This window comes from Hemitrygon akajei, chromosome 7 (genome assembly GCF_048418815.1).
Source record: "Hemitrygon akajei chromosome 7, sHemAka1.3, whole genome shotgun sequence".
In the NCBI taxonomy this organism is placed as follows: Eukaryota; Metazoa; Chordata; class Chondrichthyes; order Myliobatiformes; family Dasyatidae; genus Hemitrygon; species Hemitrygon akajei.
In genome coordinates this window covers 43094521-43116578 of record NC_133130.1, presented here as the reverse complement: position 1 = coordinate 43116578, position 22058 = coordinate 43094521, and positions in this window count along the sequence as shown.

Genomic DNA, 22058 nt, shown 5'->3' with positions numbered 1-22058 from the left:
AAAGCCCCCCTTCCAGTTCCCCCCCCCATACACAAGCAGCAGGAAGGCAATGAAGCCCCCCCCACCAGCAAAAAATCATCTGCACCCTCCACCGAGCACTCAAGCATCAGTAAAGACACAGACTTGCAGTACCCCAAGCATCAATAAGACTGCTCGTTCACCCGGTAATTCAACACACCACAGGCTCTCTCTCTCTATTAAGGGAGAAAGAGATTTCTCCATTTCACAGCGAGAGGGGAGTCATAACAAAACAACTCACTGATTTACGATGTTAAAAGTCTGTGGCGTTGCTTTTTCCGAGCTCTGTGCCTGAAGAACTCGGGTCTCTGGGTACACAGCCAGTAGGCAGCTCGCTGCTTTCGATCTTCCATGTACTCCCACAACACATCAGGCGGTGGCACTGGCCTCGAAACAGCTCACCTCCAGAGCCGTGAAAATCTGGCACCCTGCAGGCACACTAGTCTTCCAGGCCACGTCCTTGGCATATTGAAAAGCAGCTGGTCACGAGTCTCTGAGAGCGGGTCCCATTCCCACAAAGAACCAAAAGTCAGAATGTAATTCCAAGTCAGGGTCTTCAAAAGAGCCCTGAAAGGGAAAAAAAGAGATATTAAAGATAGAAATAGAACTGTTTCCGAAGATGCAAGCAAAGGAGTCACTGTTAGGCACCATCATCCTAAGTTCCGCCCCTCATGAAGCCATTTTGAATTAATCCCATCTGCCTTTGTGAGGTCCATATTCCTCTTGGTCTGTGTAATGCCTCTTAAAAATTTGCTATCATATTTGCCTCCATCACTTCCTCTGACAGAACATACTAGGCAGCTACCCCTCTCTGTATAAAAAAAACTTGCTCTGTAAGTCTCCTTCAAACTTTCCCCCCTCACCTTCAACCTACGCCCTACATATTTGTCATTTTAGTAAGTGTAAGTAAAGATGTAGGCCTCCGTTAGTCTCGATAGGCCATGGATTTGTGCCATGGAAAGTTTTCAGGGCCCGAGCCTGGGCAAGGTTTTTTTTAATGGAAGACCGGCAGTTGCTCAAGCTGCAAGTCTCCCCTCTCCACGCCACTGATGTTGTCCAAGGGAAGGGCATTAGGACCCATACAGCTTGGCATTGGTGTCGTCGCAGAGCAGTGTGTGGTTAAGTGGCTTGCTCAAGGACACACATGCAGCCTCAGCCAAGGCTCGAACTAGTGACCTTCAGATCACTAGATGAACGCCTTAACCACTTGGCCACGTGCCAACACTATAAGTAAAGAACACCCAAGCTCAAGAGATTTTTTTTCAGTTGGACTCCAATGCTCCCTAAACAAACAGCCAATATATAATGAACCTTGGTGCCTAATTGGATATTTTTTGATTCTAAGATTTATACCAGACACAATTAAAAACCAAATTCATTAAAAGTGCCCTTATTTGTGAAGTCATGTTGAAGCTCCAGAGCTTACCAACAAGGACTTCTTCCCAACAAGTACTTAAATGACAAAGTATATGATCACATTCAAGGGAAGGATTCACAAAGTGGTGAGCTTTCATTTTGGTGTACAGTGAGGAACCTGAGCAATAAGCTTGAAAGAGTACAGAGAAAATTTACATGGAAGTTACAGGGGTTTGAGGATCAGAGATGAAGGGGAAGGTTGAATAGGTTAGGACTTTATTTCCTGGTGTGCATGCAGGTTTTTCTCCTCAGGTTGGGTGAGACTAGAACTGGAGGTTTAGGGTGAAGGTAAAATATTTAAGGGTAATCTGGGGAATCTTCACTTGGAGGCTGGTCTTTACTAGGCAGAAGACCAGGTTAGCATGGATTAAATGGTCTGAAGGGCCTGTTTCTGCACTATTCTGCTCTATGACTCTGCCACCTGTTAAACATTTCTCCTGATTTACAGCAAAATTAGTAGAGATGGTTGAGCCAAAATTCTGGTCTGTATACAATTGCTGGCCAGACGGATGCACTCTCTGATCCTATTGGCCTTTATTTAGAAATATTGCACAGTCTACAGTAGGGGGCAGCATTGATCTTTTAAAACCCTTCAGAGCCTCCTGAAAATCCCATTGCTGTTTCCCCTTTAAACAGGTTTAAGCTGTTGAAGATCTCCAGCCTTCTAATCTTAGATGAATATGTTGTACAACCAGAATTCACAAGGAAGATTGCACGACACTGAGGCATAGCTCTATCCCTGAAGAGTGGTTTGGTATAATCCATCAGGTACCCTGACTGAATGGTGGAAGACTAACGGGAGATGTGTAAAGGTTTTCACTCAAGGCCCCCTGTCTGTCTATATCTTTCTCTTCTCCCTTTGTGCTAAAGAGAGTCGTATACAAGGGGTAACATCGGTCATGTAAAAAGGTGTTGACTCTGTTTCCATGTCTGGAAAGGAGAATAGTGGTGAAATATGCTAGAATGGGACAGGATGTATTTATCTATTTAAATATGCAGCATTTTGATTGGTAAAGCAAAAGTCAGTACAAGACCAAGCCATGAGGAACAGAAATATGCCAGCTTCAAACTCTGATATTCACTGTCCAGGGCGAGGAGACCTTTCTTTTTTTTTGCCAAGTTCAGTTTTCTAACACAGGAGCTGAAAATTCTAGGGATCAAAGGCTTGTTTTTGAGTAAGATAAACTGGAAACCAATATTCCTTGTTCAGCTTCTTGTCATAGATGTCAGCCTGTTTTCAGTTCTTAATGTAATCAGCAAACAATAATCAGTCAGAAGTTAAAAGGAGAGCGTTGCAAACAAGCACAGTGTCTAAAGGACACAAGATGCTGGTTCACAGCAGCTGGGCTGAATTTTCAAGGGCTGCAGTATAAGACATTAGGTATATTTAATTGGGCTTGTTTCAAACCAGATAATGTGACTACGTTATTTAGTTCAAGGAAGATTGCAGACCAGATTGATACGATCACTTAGCACATTAACGAGCTGATCTGTTAATAGTTGGTAGGTTTGTGTTCTCAGACAGAGAGTCAGCTACTCAACATTAATTGTTGGAATCTGCGAACTCTGTCTGCAGAAACTTTTAGACCGTTTGTATAAAGGTGTATCTGAAAAACTATCCTATATGTGTGAAATGTGTGTCGACTGTACTTCCTTAGAAGGTTGGCGTCATTCAATGTCTGTAGTGAGATGCTGAAGATGTTCTATAGGTCAGTTGTGGAGAGCGCCCTCTTCTTTGTGGTGGCGTGTTGGGGAGGAAGCATTAAGAAGAGGGACGCCTCACGTCTTAATAAGCTGGTAAGGAAGGCGGGAGTTTTGCTACAAGTGTATGGGACATTGGAAAAAATGCTGAATTTCCCCATGGGGATGAATAAAGTATCTATCTATCTATCTATCTAAATCATCCAAGTGACAGAAAAACAGTATTAAAATAGAGAGTAGTCAGGCTTATTAGGTGTGGCCAAAAAACATCAAGATAAATAACAGAAAGATGAGGGAGTTAGAATCCATTCCTCTGTCTTTGATTTCTGTGATGGATGATTTGTCCATCTGAACTCCTTGCTATGATTTTTTTTAGCCTATAGGAATTGTATCTGTGTTTTGGAAATCATTTGCAATTTGGAAATCTTTTTAAGATAGAAAGCTGTGAGGTTTAAAAGTGTTTTAAGAATTTTGTTTGGTCTTAAATGTGTATCACTAAAAATGAAGGATTGTGTTTGAACTATTTTGTTAGCTGGAAGTATCTTCTCCTTGATAAGGAGGGGGAACCCACTGCTCAAGTAGTGGAAATTGGCAGCTAAACTTATCTTGGAGGAAAACAGGGAAGTGAACTAGTCTTTGAAGAGCAGATAGCTGCAGTATAGCCTCCCTTTAGAGAGGGTACTCATAAGTATCTATACTGGATATAGGTCTTGAGGTCTTTGAGTTTAGAACTTCAGTCAGCAAACCCCAATACAATCGTAATATTTGCTGAGTTGGTGTAACCTTGTTACAATCTCTGTGGGAAGTGGAGTTTGTTTTTTATTTTTCCCTGATTCCCTGATTTCCTGTATTGACTGCAACTGGCACATCTTTGGATATCAAATAGTCTCAGCTTAAGCATATTTGAACATCCATATGATGTCCTGGGTCTGGTATAACAATGGTTCTATGATAATGGTTGTAAAATGCCACAGAATGTAGGTTGAGCTTCTCCAGATCTTTCAGCTACTATATGTAAAGATCACAGCTTACACAACACTTGGATTTAAATTTAAACAGTTGTATTCCCTACCCCTATCCCACAACTGTCTGTGATGTGTCTCAAGCAACTGTATCTAAGCACAATATCAATGGTCACTTTGTCAGAAGGTACAAGCAAGGAGTGTGTCCTTTTTTAAGTATCCTCTCCTATGGCTTCTGCATGCCAGTTGGCCAAAAGAGACTGCTATGCCCCAGATATTTTCTCCTCTGTCAGTCATTTAATAGCTGTTTTTGCTCAATATTGAGTCAGAGCTATCAGGCATGATTCTTTCCCAAATGCTCTAGCCCTGAAGTCCGTTGTGCATATCTTAATTTAAGATTAAAACACAGCATTAGATGTTGGTAGTAGAAAGATATGTAGGAATTTTTATAGCCCAGTCGATGTTTATGGTGAGAACCAATGCTGACATTTCAGCTCAGGTTTTCCTTCAGAATTTTGCTCGGACACGAGGGAAAATTAGCTAACCTTGAAGGTGTCTGTAGCATAAGCATTTTTCCATTTATAGAGCCAGAATATAAAGTTGGAATTGACACTAATTGTAATTAAGATATTGTGAATTAAACAAAAAAATGTATTTATTTTAAAATATACAATATTTACAGCTTGTGATTACAGGATCTTGTTCTGCTGCGTTTTTTTCCCTGTTGCATCACGTAATACAGCACAAGATATACCTTAAAGGGGCTTCAAGAAATCATTTTGGATAAACTATGTTGCTGAATTATTGGCTTCCCAACTCCTTTATGTTAACTTCATGTGTTAATGGCAGGTTGTGTCCTCAAGTCAGAGAGCAGAACTTAGATCCTATATGTGAGACCATGAGACAATAAGACAAAGGAGCAGAATTAGGCCATCTGGCCCATCGAGTCTGCTCCGCCATTCAATCATGGCTGATCCATTTTTCTATCTCCTCCTCAACCGCAGTTCCTGGCCTTCTCCCCGTAACCTTTGATGCCATGTCCAATGAAGAGCCTATCAATCTCTGCCTTAAATACACCCAACGACCTGTCCTCCACAGCTGCATATGGCAACAAATTCCATAAGTTCACCACCCTTTGGCTAAAGAAATGTCGCTGCATCTCTGTTTTGAAAGTGCACCCCTCTACCCTGAGGCTGTGCTCTCTTGTCCTAGACTCTCCCACCATGGGAAACATCCTTTCCACATCTACTCTGTCTAGGCCTTTCAACATTCGAAAGGTTTCAATGAGATCCCCCCCCCCCCCCCAATCCTCCTGAATTCCACTGAGTACGGACCCAGAGCCATCAAACCTTCCTCATATGATAACTCTTTCATTCCTAAAATCATCCTTGTGAATCTCTTCTGGACCCTCTCCAATGCCAGCACATCTTTTCTAAGATGAGGGGCCCAAAACTGTTCACAATACTCAAGGTGAGGCCTCACCAGTGCCTTATAAAACCTCAGCATCACATCCTTGTTCTTGCATTCTAGACCACCTGAAATAAATGCTAATATGGCATTTGCCTTCCTCACTACCGACTCAACCTGCAAGTTAACCTTTAGGTCATTCTGCACAAGGACTTCCAAGTCCCTTTGCATCTCAGATTTTTGGATTTTCACCCTTTGTAAAAAATAGCCTGCATATTTATTTCTACTACCAAAGTGCATGACCATGCATTTTCCAACATTGTATTTCATTTGCCACTTTCTTGCCCATTCTCCCAATCTGTCTAAGTCCTTTTGCGTTCTATCTGTTTCCTCAACACTACCTGCCCCTCCACCAATCTTCATATCATCTGCAAACTTGGCAACAAAGCTACCTATTCCTTTGTATAGATACAAATCATTTGTATACAGCATTAAAAAAAGTGATCCCAACACCAAACCCTGTGGAACACCACTAGTCGCTGGCAGCCAACCAGAAAAGGATCCTTTTATTCCCACTCGCTGCCTCCTACCAATCAGCCAGTGCTCTAACCATATTAGTAACTATCCTGCAATACCATGGGCTCTCAACTAGGTAAGCAGCCTCATGTGCAGCACCTTGTCAAAGGCATTCTAAAAATCCAAATATACAACATCGACTGCATCCTGTTTATCTATCCTACTTGTAATCTCCTCAAAGAATTCCAACAGGTTTGACAGACAGGATTTTCCTTGAAGGAAACCATGCTGACTTTGTACTATCCTGTCCTGTGTCACCAACTACTCCATCACCTTGTCCTTAACAATTGAATCTAACATCTTCCCAACCACTGAGGTCAGGCTAACTGGTCTATAATTTCCTTCCTGCTACCCTCCTCCTTTCTTAAAGAGCGGAATAACATTTGTAATTTTCCAGTCCTCTGGCACCATGCTAGAGTCCAATGATTTTTGAAAGATCATTTCTAATGCCACCACAATCTCTAACACTACCTCTTTCAGAACCCCAGAGTGCAGTTTCTCTGGTCCCAGTGACTTATGTACCTTAAGGTCTTTCAGCTTTTTGAGCACCTTCACTCTTGTAACAGTAACTGCACCCACTTCTCTTCCCTCACACACTACAACATCAAGCACACTGCTAGTGTCTTATACAACGAAGACTAACCCAAAATACTCATTTAGTTCATTAGCCATCTCCTTGTTCCCTGTTATTATTTCTCCTGCCTCATTTTCTCGCAGTCCTATATCCACTCTCATTTCTCTTTTATTTTTAACATATTTATAAAAAACTTTTACTATCCACTTCGATATTATTTGCTAGTTTGCTTTCATATTTCATCTTTTCCTTTCTAATTTATTTTAGTTACTCTCTGTAGGTTTTTTTAAAAATTCCCAATCCTCTATCTTCCCACTAATTTTTGCTTTGTTGTATGCCCTTTCTTTTGCTTTTACAATAGCTTTGACTTCCCTTGTACTATTTTACCATTTGAATATTTCTTTATTTTTGGAATACACACATCCTGTACCTTCCTCATTTTTCCCAGAAACAACGCCATTGCTGCTCTGCTGTCATCCCTGCCAGCAGCTCCTTCCAATTTACTTTGGCCAGCTCCTCTCTCACGCCACTGTAATTTCCCTTACTCCACTGAAATACTGCTACGTCAGACTTTACTTTCTCCCTATCAAGTTTCAAGTTGAACTCAATCATATTGTGATCACTGGTTCCTAAGGGTTCTTTTACCTTAAGCTCCTTAATTGCCTCTGTTTCATTACATAACACCCAATCTAGTATAGCTGATCCCCTAGTAGGCTCACTGACAAACTGCTCTAAAAGGCTATTTCTAGACATTCAACAAACTCACTCTCTTGAGATCCATTAATGTGGTAAACTATGTATACCTGTCTGGACACGCCCCTCTGCTGACTGTTCCTGTGGCTTCTCCCACAGACCCCTGTATAAAGGCGATTGGGGCACTGCTCCTCCCTCAGTCTCCGAGATGTCGAGCTCCCTTTTGTTGCTAATGAAAGCCTATCATTCACTTCCCATCTCAAGAGTTATTGATGGTGCATCAATTACCAACCTGATTTTCCCAATCGACTTGCATGTTAAAATATCCCATGACTACCATAACATTGCCCTTTTGACTTGCCTTTTCTACTTCCTGTTGCAACCTGTGGTTAACCTCCCAGCCACTGTTGAGAGGCCTGTGTATAACTACCATCAACGTCCTTTTACCTTTACAATTTCTTTACTGAACCCACAAGGATTCAACATCTTCTGATCCTATGTCACATCTTTCTACTGATTTGATGCCAGTAGAGCTGCACCACCCTTTCTGCCTACCCTCCTATCTCTCCAATATAACATGTAACCTTGGACAGCAATTATGCAGGTGACCTCTGCATTAATGTCATTAGGGAAATAAAAATTCAGCTTTACAGAATTCATAAAACATCACCTAAAAAGTTGAGAAACATAATTTATGTGACAAAATAAGTAAGTAAATCAATACATTTTTTTTCAACCTGTGTTTCTTGATGCATATGCGGATGATGCAGTGTGGTGTTACAGAAGTTGTGATACGGGCTGTTTTCTAAGAATGCAGACACACCTTCCCCTAATGCTGGGTTTGCCTGTATAGGATAGGTTGTGGCATTTGTAAATCAACCTCTACTTCCATGCTCTCACCTCCTTTTGACACTTCCAGATGTTTTGGCATTAGCTAACAACAGCTGTTGGATATAATACAAACGTATTATATCCATAGAGAGAAATAATGAAAGAAATCCAATCTCTGAGCCACATTTTAGAGATTTGTTAGGCCTTCTTCAAATGTTAGGCAGGGAAAGGTGCATGTGGTCCTTTTCCAATGGCCCTGTCCCACATAGAAGCAGATCACATTCCTAAATTACTAAGTGTGTCTGCAGTGCACCTCAAGTACAAACAATTACAAAGCTACAAAAATATTCCTTTCTGAAATTGTTTTCCTTTCCTGTACAAGCACAAATAATCTGTTATCTGTAACTTCACCTTGAACAGTCCAAGAAGATTAAATCACTTGCAGTTTAGGCCAATGCTGAATAATTTAGGAACACTAAGAGCAAGGAATCCTCAACAAACATTCATTTATATTACTGTAATAAATAACCTGAATTTCTTTCTCTCATTGCTCAGACCACCTACAACAAAAACAAATGGTTTGCATGGAAAGCCAGTTTCGGTGAGTGGATAGATTTTATTTTTTTCTATTGCATAATCTATATTGGGAGAAAACATAAGTAACAATTTCAAATTTACTGCAAATCATTCTGCCTTTACTTCAGGCTAACAACTATGGCTTGTTAATATTTAGGTTAATCTACTAGGTTATCTACAGTAAATGCCCTGCGCTTTCTGCTGCTGTTTTCCTTAGACTATAGAGTCAGCAGGGATGAAAAGATTTTCACGTTTACTGATAAGTGGGTGTAATTGCTGAAGGATAATTTCTCACAAGGTAATTTGTTTAAGTTCTGAAATGGCTTGATAAGTAATTTCATTGCAGGGTGTGATCAAGATATACACACCTGAAGCCCTGCTGCAAACTCTGCTACGGTCTGGATTAACCAATTCATCTTCAACCTGAGGTAGGAAAAGAGTTAACAGGAAATGATTCATTATCCTGATTTCTAGTTGGAAAAGTGAATATGGATATTGGGTGAAGAAGAATAGATTAATCTTGAAATTTCTTATGGTCAACAAGCTTGCATTGTTGGCCCAGCTGAATAATTAAATATAATTATAAAAATAATTTTGTTAGCTGAAAATTTTGCTGAGTTGGGATGAGTAGTTATGTCCTTGAAGACAATCTAATAAAAGGCAGCTAGTGGAAATTACATGGTGGTGGGGGGGAGATATGTCTCCACCAAAGGAGGTGTAATGCACTCCCTCCTTCTCCTGCTGGCCTGCTGGTCCCCCATGGGCAAGATATTACACCTGCTTAGCCCCCCGATCAGGGTCATGTGAAGTCATGGGAGCAGGTGGTGGATGGTCATATAAGCAGGTAGTGCTAGCTACGTAACCACTGATGCCAGGCTGATATTGATAATGATAAGAGTATTGATAATGGCTGGGGGTCACCCACATTGTAAAGACACTGCCCAGAAAAAGCTAATGGCAAACCACTTCTGCAGAAAAATTTGCCAAGAACAATCGTGGTCATGGAAAGACCCCGATCTTTTATGTCATATGACATGATACATAATAAACAGAAGAGTGGAAATTAGAGTTATTGGGAAGGCAAATGGCATCTTGGACTTTATTACATGAGGGTTTGAGTACAAGAAGAGTAAAGATACTCAACTGCAATTCTGTCTCAGTCTCTTGGGTTTGAGGACAGTTTGCTTCCACTCTGGTTTTGTGGAATTTGAAATTGCTGATGAGGTTAATGTGGAACATGATAAACTCTTACACCAATGAGGCAGATGGACAAGCAGGTAGCTTCTGAGGTGAGGTGTTCTCTCTAACACTTATGTGCCTACTGTTCACCAGTTTAACTATTCATGAGCCAAAAATTCCTAGCAGTCAGTAAGGATGTTGAATGCATTCAAGAGGCTTTTAAAATTAGTATTTATTTAAATCATACACCCATCCTACAATGTGGGGAGTAAAAAATCTTTGCATAATGACTCTGTTGCAATGTACAGACATGTGAATTTATAAGTCTAATGGCTTGTAGAAAGAAGCTGCTCTGTAGTCTTTTGGTCCTGGCTTTAATGCTGCGGTTTGCCAGATGGAAGCAGCTGAAGTAGTTTATGGTTGGGGTGACTGGTGTCCCCCGATAATCTTCCAGACCTACTTTCTGCACCTACTGGACTCAATGGAGGAAAGTTCACATTCACGCTGGGCTGTCTGTGCCACTCTCTGCAGTGTCCAGCGATCAAGGTTGGTGCAGTTCCCATACCAGGTGGTGCTACAGCCAGAGTCAGGATGCTGTCTATGGTGCCAGTGTGGAAGGTCCTGAGGACTGGGAGGCTCATGCCAAGCTTCTTCAGTCACCTGAGGTGGAAGAGATGCTGTTGTACTTTTTTTGTCACACAGCCAGTGTGTACAGTCCAGGTGAGATCATCTGTGATGTGTATAGCAAGGAGCTTGACACTACTCATCCTCTCAACTGCAGACCCATTGATGTTGATCAGGCCGAGCCCGACTCCATTCCTCCTGTAATCCACAATCAGCTCTTTCGGTTTTTGGACTTTGAGGGAAAGGTTGCTGTCTTAGCCCCTCTGTGTCAGGGTGTCAACCTCTCCTCTGGAGGCTGTGTCATAATTGCTAGAAATAAAGCCTATCAAAGTCATGTCATCTGTCGTGGGTATAAAGGGAGTAGAGGAGGGGACGCGGGACACAGGAAGGTGGATCTTCAGCCTCCTGAAGTTTTCAGGTCATGCCATCTTCTTATTACTGCCATCAGAGAAGAGGTACAAGAGCTTGAAGGTTCGGCCTCAACATTTTAGGAACAGTTTCTTCTCCACCAATAGATTTTGGAACAGTCAATGAACCCATGAACACAGCCTCACTATTCCTCTTTAGCACTAAGTAATTATTTTATTTTTATTGTAACATTGTGATTTTTATGTATTGGACATATATGTCTTGCATTCTGCCACAAAACAACAGATTTAATGACATATGTCAATGATTATAAATCTGAATGTGATTCTGTGTCCAGGGATACAGAATGTGGATAGGGGATTGACCGTGACTAGGGATTTCTTCTTTCAAAGAGTTTAGTATTCTTAGAATTCTCAAACTAAGTATCCCGGAATATTGAGTCTTATATTATGTTCAAGGCTGAGATAGACTGAATTAGCCATGATCTTATGGAAAATGGAGCAGGCTACTTTTTCTGCAGTTCCTAATGTTCTTAAATTTATGTCCCCTATTTAAGAATAATAAGAAGATGGCATAACCTGGATAGTGAGGGTGCTTGATGATGGATGCCCTCTTCCTGAGTTAAAACTTTTTGAAGATGTTCTTGAGGGTGGAGAAGTTTGTGCTTGTGATGGAGCTGGCTGAGTCTTTGACTCTCTGCAGCTTCCTTCAATCCTGTGCAATAGAGCCTCCATACCAATAATGATGGAGCCAGACTCTAGTCTGCCAAGTTGTTTGTGGGGCAGGGGTGAGAAGCTAGATCACACTTCTAAAAACAAAGGGTGTTAGAATGAGAAACCCACATGACATTTAAAAAATACCCGGATAAGCATTGTGGCGACACAACCCACAAAATTATGGACTGCGGTGTGGAAAATGAGATCAACTTTTAAGCTCTTTTTGGCTCAATACGGGCATAAATTACAGAGACAATTCTGTTGCACCAGTGGTTTTCTGTGACCTCAATCAAGTGGGCGTTGGGTGTTCTTAAGCAAGTCTAAAATATTGGCTGAACAGTCACCATGGAGCAGATGGGAGTTGAGTCAGCTGAGGACAGCTAAGAAGAACATTTGGCATTTGATTGTTGCCCATTGTTATTTGCTGGAAAATACATGAATTGGTTATGGATAAATAACCTCCTAAAATGCACAACTTATTATCATCAATGAGGATGATTCTGATAATTGGATTGCCAGCAACAGCCCAGCACCCCAATTTAGCATGAGAAGGCAATGTCAAGAAAGGAGAACAGAGAATAATAAAATAAATGTGTTTACTGCCCTGTTTGAGTAATAAGCCATGATTAGATAGATAGATAATCTTTTTTTTAACTGGAATGAGTCTGAAGCAGATCTGATGATGCAATGTGGGGTTTTTTCCTGCTCCAAGGTCCCCCAGACTTGGGAATCTAAACCTTAGCAGATCGGTTTCCTAAAGGAGAAAAAAAGGAGAAAAATTTAAGGATAAATGATCAGCTTCATTGTAATTATGGAGACACTATTTGCATGGTTATATTTGCACTGGTGCAATATTATTCTTTTGCACTTTAGAACATACTAAATGTTAGCAAATCTTTTTTGAGAGCATATTACAAATTTTCATGATTTTTGGAATTAAATATCTGCTTCAGTAATAAGTCAGAAGGAACTATGAAGTCATATGATCGGAAGGTCCAGTTAAATATTTGCTAACTGACTGACAACAATGATAACCTTTTACAGTGTGACAGCACAGCAATCTTACCGATGATTAACATCATTTTAGCAGATGCCCAATATGAGATAAAGTTACTCTTTAATAAATATTCTCACAGAAAGTTGGAGAGAGAAAACGATTGTGAAAAAGGACATTTCTGCAGTTGCTTGTTAGTATTTTAAAATTAATCCTTCACTTCCAGTCAAATAAATGATTGCTTAGGTCCCACACATAGATTTAATGAATGTTTATAAAAGCTGAATCAATTTAAAACATTGACATATTTAACTAAGCATTTTCATCATGAAAGGATGTGTTAAATGCTATACTGTAGAAGCTAAAGATGATCAAACAAATATGTAAATAACAATGACATTCATAACATGGTTTCTGTGCAAATCAAATGCTCTAACTGAGAAAATCTAAAAGGTCAGTCACAATAAAGGTCCCTTCCTACTTTGTAACTATTTGTTTTGTTGTTACAATTACAATATTTTCTGCATTCAGCTGAAGAATGCACATAGCTGGTTCAGCAGCAGGGCTGAGGAGTGATCATGGGAAAATAACTCATTATAGATACAGAATATTTAATTTATCTTGAAAAGGATGACAGATTTTTTAATGTTCTTAATTGACTTCTCTTCAATTGATTGCAATTTTCATTTTATGGTGATTGTCACATATTACAGTGTTGCTGACAAACTCTCAAATTTTCGACAGTAATTTATAATCAGCAATAATCGCAACCATTTGTGTTGATGCTATGTTATGTACAGAATATTCAGCTTAAAGTCTTTAAAATGTCTACTTGCAGAATGTAACCGTGTCCCAGATGCACTCTGACATATTGCTTTTAATATGATGTGACATTCCCACTTTGAATTTCCACAACTAAATGCCAAATCAGGTTTGGTCTAGTTAGCTTCAGCCAAAGAATAGACAAGTGAATTGTTGCAGATGTTGGAGATTTGAAAAACAAGCATTAAGTGGTGAAAATAATGGTTAGATATGTATATGGAGAAAGATAATTAATATTTCAGGTTAATGTAAAATCATAGACCTGAGATATTAACACTGATTCTCCAAGTGCAGTTACTGCCTGACCTTTGAATAATTATTACATTTCTTTTTTTTTATTTAAATCAAATAAGAATTCATTTCAATTTAATTAAAAATGCAAAATAAGCAAAAGTTTCAGCACACACATTTACTGGGGCGAGTTTCACCTTCAAATCAACAGGCTTAAATATTTAGAGTAGTAACATCCCTGGAATGGAAAATTATATTTACCTTCTCAAAGAAGAGGGTAGTCTGCTGACCGTAACATCTTAATTGTTCAACAATAAGGATCAATGGATGTGATTTGTTTGGTGGTTGTGCATTGTGTCCAACAGCGACAGGAAACCTGTGCAAGAGGGTTTTTAAAGTGGAAAAGCCATTGTACTGGGGCAGTTCTACTCTCTCAACCTTGGAAGTCTGGGACCAGTGGTAGACACAAGTGTCACAAACTGGGATCTTCCTTGGTTGCATTTGATGACCTTGAAGTCTTCTGTACCTCTGCTGTCCTAGGAGTGTTGCAGTGCCGCCTTCCAGCTGTTCGATCTCACTGTAGGTCATCCACAGTCTTTCAGAGCTGACTTCACATGCTGGGACAGGCATGTCCCTATCTCATCGGGGAATGTGGCTGCTGTCTACTCTCACGTGCTTTATATAATCATTAATTCATTATTTTGTAATTTACTGTCAAAGATCTTTCATTTGGTACCCAGTCTTGTTAAAGAATGACAAAAGAGACAATAAGATAACTTAAGATGCTCTGGGAGGTAAATAACTTCCAGCATACCGTGTGATATGATTTTTATAAGGACTTCCTGTACAATTTCCCATGGTTGCAATGCTAAAAATTTCTAGTTTTTAACAGGGAACTGGAAGGAAAACATTAGAAATACTCAGCCAGTCAGGCAGCATCTATGGAAAGAAAAGCAGAGTTAATGTTTGTGGCCAAAGACCCATGTTAAAAGAGGAAAAGAGGAAAAGGTCTACGTATAAAATGCAACAGGAAAACACTGGAAAACATCTGTGGGAAGGGAAACTGAGTTGATGTTTCGGGTCAAGAACATTTGTTGGGACTAAGGCAAAAATATGGTGCTGGGATGTTGTGGGAGGGGGGAGTGGAGTTTCAGAGGGAGGTGCTAAACTTTAAAAGCAATCTTTTCTCATACATAGCTTGTAGGTATTACTGACAAAACCAACTGTATATGCCCAATTTCTTTCTGCCCTCAAAAAGTTAGTAGTGAAATATCTTCTTGAGCCAATGCAGCCCTTCTGCCAATTTATTCCTATTATTTAATGTCATACTGGTGTGTAAGTCAGCCATTTCAAAGAGGCATTAAGAGTAAACCACATTTCCGTAGGTATGAAGTCATATATAGGCAGATTTGGTAAAGACAATGGATTTTTTATATGTGACCATTATGAGTTTTATTACACTTTGCCAGTTTCTTGGATACCAACATTAAACCATGTTTTTATTCCACATTTATGTGACCAGCTGAAGGTAAATTCACCAGATGCACATCTGATTTTAATCATGTCTCTAAACCACTGGATCCCTAGTCCAAAAAGAGAATACCTATTCTTTTACTTGTTCACATGTCTGTGAGAGCCTAATTAGTGATCAATGAAAGAAAAGAAGACATGATCTAGTTTTTCCTAGCATGGTCTCTGCTAGGTTTAATTTCACCAAATAAGCCAGATACAACTTCACTGTATTTATTTCAGAACATCTTTGTCATGATTAGATGTAGAGTCCTAGGTTTTGTTTGGTGTACAATATACGATACATAAACAGAGAAAATTAAAGTTTACAAATATATAAATCTGAAAAACTGCCATAAAGTTACATACATTCTATTCGACCCAAAATATTGAGGTAAACTAGGAAGGCTATGGGTCAAGATGTGTAATATGGAATTTTCAATCAGAATATTTTTCTGCTGTTCAGAACGGCTCAATTCAGAATTGTCAATGCTTACTCAGCTAGAGTAAACAGACCCACTTCAGTTAAAAAAGTTTGTTGCCTGGGACAATGCTCCACTTTGAAACGACTTCACTGAAAGACAGATTGGCCTGTTATTTATTCATCACTCTTTATGGAATATTACTGCCTTTGACGGCTACAGTTCAATTTAGTGTTTGAGATTCTTTTTAAACTTGAATCAGCCCTTTCTTAGAAAACAAATCCTATAGAATGTAAGCAGTTTCTCAAGATTCAAGATCTTCTAATATCATTTCTGTACACAAGTGTATGGAGAATGAAACGGTTGTTACTCTAGATCTGATGCAGCACATGAAAACAAAAAAGATAAAAAAACAATGGTGATAAAAACACAATATATATAAATACAAAAGATAGCTTCCATACATAGATTGATTGTAGGACCATAAAGTGACACTATGCAGTACATAATTTGACTGATGGGAAATAATACACTAGTGGTGGATTTAGTGGGTGGAGGTGTTGATCAGCTTTAGCGTTTGGGGAAAGTAATTGTTTTTGAGTCTGGTGGTCCTGGCATGGATGCTATGTAGCCTCCTCCCTGATGGGAGTGGGACAAACAGTATAGTTATATACATGGGTACACTGGTGCCAGTGATGCATCGGGCAGTCTTGACTACCGCCCATTGTAGAGCCTTCTTGTCCTCAGTACAGTTTTCATATCAAGCAGTGATGCAGTTTGTAAGGGTGCTCTCTGCTGCGCATTTGTAGAATGATGTGAGCATGGATGTAGAAAATCCGGCTCTCTTCAGCCTCCTCACAAAGTGGAGGAGTTGGTGAGCTTTCCTGACTGTGTAGGATGCGTTTCGAGACCATGAGAGGTTGTGTGTGATGTGCACTCCCAGGAGTTTGAAACTGCTTCCAATGCCGTGCTGTCAATGTAAGGAGCGGTGCGAGTGGTATGAGTTCTCCTGAAGCTGATAACCATCTCCTTTGTCCTGTTGACAAATTATTTGCCTGGAAGGTGGTCTCAAGCTCTTCCACCTCCTCTTTGTAGGCCATCTCATCATTGTTGGAGATGATAACTGCTGTGTCATTGGCAAGCTTGACAATCTGATTACTCAGCTGTTTGTCCCTGCCGTCATGTGTGAGCAGAGTGCTCAGCAATGGGCTCAGCACACAGCCCTGGGAGGCACCTGTGTTGAGGATGATGGAGAAGGAGGAGCAGTTGTGCATCCTGACTCTCTGAGGTCTGTTCGTTAGGAAGTCCAACACCCATTTGTGCAGTGGTGTATTTAGACCGAGGAGTAGGAGTTTAATGATTAATTTAGCGATTAATATTCCCCTGAAGTTGAGTGCTCTGGCCATTCACAGATTCTGAACCTTAGGACAATGAGCCAGGGGTCAGGCATGTTTGCTGGCTTTGCTTTTAGATGTAAAAGCTCTGGTGGCCTTGGATACCACTGTGCTGCCTCACCATGACAATGTATGGACTTGCTGCTGTGTTACTCAGCAAATTCATTTTAGGGAAGTGTAAATAGAAATGAAGCATTTGTCTAATGGAAGAGCAAACAAGATGTTAGGTTACCCCAAACATAGTTAAGTTGTTGTCATCATTATGCAGCAACATTAGTAGAAAACAGTGGGCATTTCACTCAGCTATCTAGACTATTGGATAGTAAATGGCTTAGGGTATTGTAGCCTTTTAAAAGTTCTGACACAATTTAATTTTAAAGCACCATCATATGAGATAAAACAGTTACTCCCAATTGAAAAATTTCTTACCTCGGGATTGGAAGATTTTAGTTCAACTCCTTGCAAGAGGACAAACAAATGTGGGAGTTTTCTCAGGGCTCCTTGTCCTTTGACACCAGATGTTTGGCAGACATCTTGTTTAAGCATTTAAAATGTAGTTATGACCATGAAAAGAGAGAAGTATTGTAGCAGATGGAGCAAAAGCGCTTGGTAAAGTGGTGCATCAATTTAAGTTGGGTATCACCAATGAGAAGGTGGCTGCATTGGGAGCTGCACTCCTTTCCCTTTTCCACCTTCTTATTCAGTCCTGATGAAGTTTCTCAGCCCAAAATGTCAACTGTTTACACTCCTTCATAGATGCTGAGTGACCTGCTGAGTTCCTCCAACATTTTATGCATATGAATGAGGACTTAATTTTTGCTCTCTCTTATTTATTTCTTAGAGAACCTTTTGGGGTGAGGAATAACTTGCTTCCACTCAGGCTCTGTAGTTCTTTGGTTACTGATAAATAGGATTGCCCTTGGCTGAATGGAACCTCTTGATGGGTGTGGTAGATGAGATGTGGTGTCCCAAATGCACTATTTCTCAACGGCCTCTGTGCACCCTCATCCTGAGAGACTATATGTGCTTAGTGACTTGCTCAAACTCCTTCTCCATTTTGAGCAGACATAAGCAATGGATTCCCATGAATTGGTGGGAATATTACATTTTTTTCCCAAAACTACTCTGAGAACTTCCTTGAAATGCTTTCTATGTTCTCTGAGAAAACTTTAACTATGTCAGAAGTCAGAATGGGCTGCTTGTGTTGAAAACAATGTGTTCCACCAGTGGAACTGGTTAAATGATCAGTCCCCTGATGTCTGTTGTTAGAAAACAGTTGAGGGTACAGCTCACTGCTTTAGTGAAGGAGTCACTGATGGCTTGGCACAGTTTCATCTGTGTCCACAACTCTGAACTGACTCTACAACCTATGAATCATTTTCAAGGACTCTGCAACTCATGTTCTCAGTAGTATTTATTTACTTATTTTTTTCTTTGCACAGTTTGTCTTTTTGCACATTGGTTGTTTGTCAGTCTTGGTATGTGTGTAGTTTTTCATTGATTCTATTGTATTTCTCTGTTCTACTGTGAAAATGTTCATGAAAGTGAATCTCAAGGCAGTATTTCGTGATCTATACCTACTCTGATAATGAATTCACTTTGAACTTTGTAAATCACCACTGATACTGGTTCTGAAGTGGAAATGATGATGGATGTACTGTTTCCTGATTGTTCTGTACATTAACTCCAATTGGAGCTTTCTAAGGAAAGGGATGCAGTTCTGCAGAGGAAGAAAACTGACAAGAAGATTGGTGCAAAGACACGACTTTGCTTGACCCCAGTCTGCACTGTAGTTATGTCTGAGATGCATCCATTGGAAGGGATCATAATTTCTGGTTCAAAACACTGAAGGGTAATGAGAGCCTAGTGGCTGAAGATAAAGGCACAACTTCATTGAGGAAATAATAGGTAGGATAGACAAATGAGAGTCAATGGATGTTGTTTACTTGGATTTTCAGAAGGCCTTTGACAAGCTGCCATACGTGAGGCTGACAAGATTGGCTGACAGGTAAGAGAGAAACAATGGGAATAAAGGGCCCTTTTCTAGTCGGCTCTTGGTGATTTGTAGTGTTCTGCATGGTTTGGTGTTGGGTCTGATGCTTTCCATGTTATATGTTCATGATCTTGATGGAGTTGATGGTCTTGTGGCTAAGCTTGCAGATAATACAAAGATAGGCGGAGGGGCAGGTAGTGTTGAGGAAGCAGGGACTCTGGAGAAGGACTTAGACAGATTAGAAGAATGAGCAAGGAAGTGATGGATGGAATGTATTGTAGGGAAATTTACGGTCATGCACTTTGGTAGAAGGAATGAAGGCTAAACTATTTTCCAAACCAGGAACATATTCAGAAATTAGAAGCGCAAAGGGACTTTGCAAAGGTGGGACCAACTGGTGCTCTGGTGCAGTCGGAACAATCTGGAGCTGAACACGCTCAAGACAAAGGAGATGATAGTGGATTTCAGGAGACATCCCCCCACTATGTCTCCCCTCACAGTCCTCAGCAGCCCTGTGTCCACCGTGGAGAACTTCAGGTTCCTGGGAACCACCATCTCTCTGGATCTGAAGTGGGAGCAGAACATCAGCTCCATCCTGAAGAAGGCCCAGCAGCGGATGTATTTCCTGCGGCTCTTGAGGAAATACGGTCTGCCTCAGGAATTGCTGCTGCAGTTCTACACTGCAGTCATTGAGTCTGTCCTGTGCACCTCCATCATTGTGTGGTTTGGAGCCGCCACCAAGCAGGATAGAACCAGACTACAGCGCACAGTGAGGACTGCCGAGCGCATTATTGGAGCCTCCCAGCCCTCTATTGTGGACCTGCACTCTTCCAGGTTGAAGAAGAGGGCGGGGAACATCATAAAGGACTCCTCCCATCCTGCGCACGGACTGTTTGATCTGCTTCCGTCTGGTAGGCTCTTCAGATCCCTCCAGACTAAGACTAATAGGCACTGGAGAAGTTTTTTCCCTACTGCGGTCACTTTGCTGAACAGTTAACTGTCAGCTAACCATTACTTGGATTGCACTACCTGTATGTATAATCTATATTTTCATTTATATTTATCATTATTATTGTTATGAGCAGAGAGACAACATCTGCCGGAAGTAAATTCCTTGTATGTGCATAGGTACTTGGCGATTAAAGTCCGATTCTGATTCTGATTCATGCAGGGTTCCCTAAAGTTTAACTGGCAGGTTGAGTCAATAGTAAGTAAGGCAAGTGCAATGGTAGCATGTATTTCAAGAAGACTTGAACATATAAGTCTTCTTGAAATAAAAGAAGACGTTTACTAAGGCTTTATAAGGCATTGGTCAGGCTCCACTTGGAGTAAAGTGAGCAGTTTAGGACCCCATATTTTAGAAACAATATGCTGGTGTTAGAGAGTGTCCTGAGGTGGTTCATGAGAATGATTCTGGGACTGAAGGGGTTAACATATGAGGCTCTTTTGCTGGCATTTGGCCTGTACTCACAGGAATTTAGAAGAATGGGGGGTGGTGGTTCTCACTGAATATTGAAAGGCCTAGATGAAGTGGACATGGAAAGGATGTTTCTAATAGTGGCAGATTCTAGAACCAGAGGCCATGGCCTCATATAAAAGGACATCCATTTAAACCAGTGATGGGGAGGAATTTCTTTAGCCAGTTGGTAGTGAATCTGTGGAATTCATTGTGGGGGTTGATAGGTTCTCAATTAGTAATAGCATCAAAGGCTACAGGGAGAAGGCAGAAGAATTATGAAGAAAGTACAACAGTGGCTGTATTTCATTAAGAGTTTGAAGAGACTTGATATTGTCACCAAAGACTCTAGCAAATTTCTACAGATGTACCAAGGAGAGCATTTTAACTAGTTGCGTTATCATCTGGTATGGAGAGGTCAGGATTGGAAAATGTTGCAGAAAATTACAAAATCAGTCAGATCCATCATGGGCACTAGCCTCCCCACCACTGAGGACATCTTCAAAAGGAAATTCCTTAAAAATGCAGCATCTGTCATTAAGGACACCCATCTCCCAGGACATGTCTTCTTCTCATTGCTACCATCAAGGAGGAAGTACAGGAGCCTGAAGACATACACTCAATGTTTTAGGATCAGCTTCTTCCCCACCATCATTAGATTTCTGAATAGACAATGAATCTGTGTACGTTAACTCAATATTTTTTCTTTTTTTTTGCTCCTTTTGCACTATTTATTTAATTTAATTTTTATGTGTATATAAATATATGTACTTAATGCATTTTATGTTTATTTTATCATGAATTGCAATGTACTGCTGCTGCAAAGCAACAAATTTTATAACATATGCCAGTGATATTAAACTCGATTTTGATTCTGATTGAGGGAAGTAAGTTAGCCATGATCGAATGGCAGAGTAGACTCAATGGGTGGAATAACTTAGGTCTGCTCTCAGCCTTAGATCACCTGGACAATAGCAATACCTACCTCAGGATGTTGTATATTGACTACAGCTCAGCATTCGACATACTCATAACCTCAGTTCTAATCAATAAGCTCCAAAACCTGACCTTCTGTACCACCCCCTGCAACTGGATCCTTGACCCACTGGAAGACCACAGTCAGTGTGGAACAGAAATAACATCTCCTCTTTGCTGACAATCAATATTGCTGCACCTCAAAGACGCGTGCTTAGTCCTCTGCTCTACTCTCTCTACACCCACGAATGTGTGGCTTGTCACAGCTCAAACATCATCTATAAATTTTTTGATGACACAACTATTGTTGGCAGAATTTTTAGATGGTGTCAAGAAGGCATACAGGACAGAGGTAGATCAGCTAGCTAGGTGGTGTCACAACAACACTCTTACACTCAATGTCAATAAGACCGAGGAATTGTTTGTGGACTTCAGGAAGGGGAAGCCGAGGGCACGCACACCAGTCCTCATCGAGGGATCAGCAGTGGAGAGGGTGAGTAATTGCAAGTTCCTGGGTGTCAACATCTCTGAATGTCTATCCTGGGTCCCACATATTGATGCAGTTACAAAGATGGCACAACAGCAGGTACATTACATGAGGAGCTTGAGCAGACCTGATA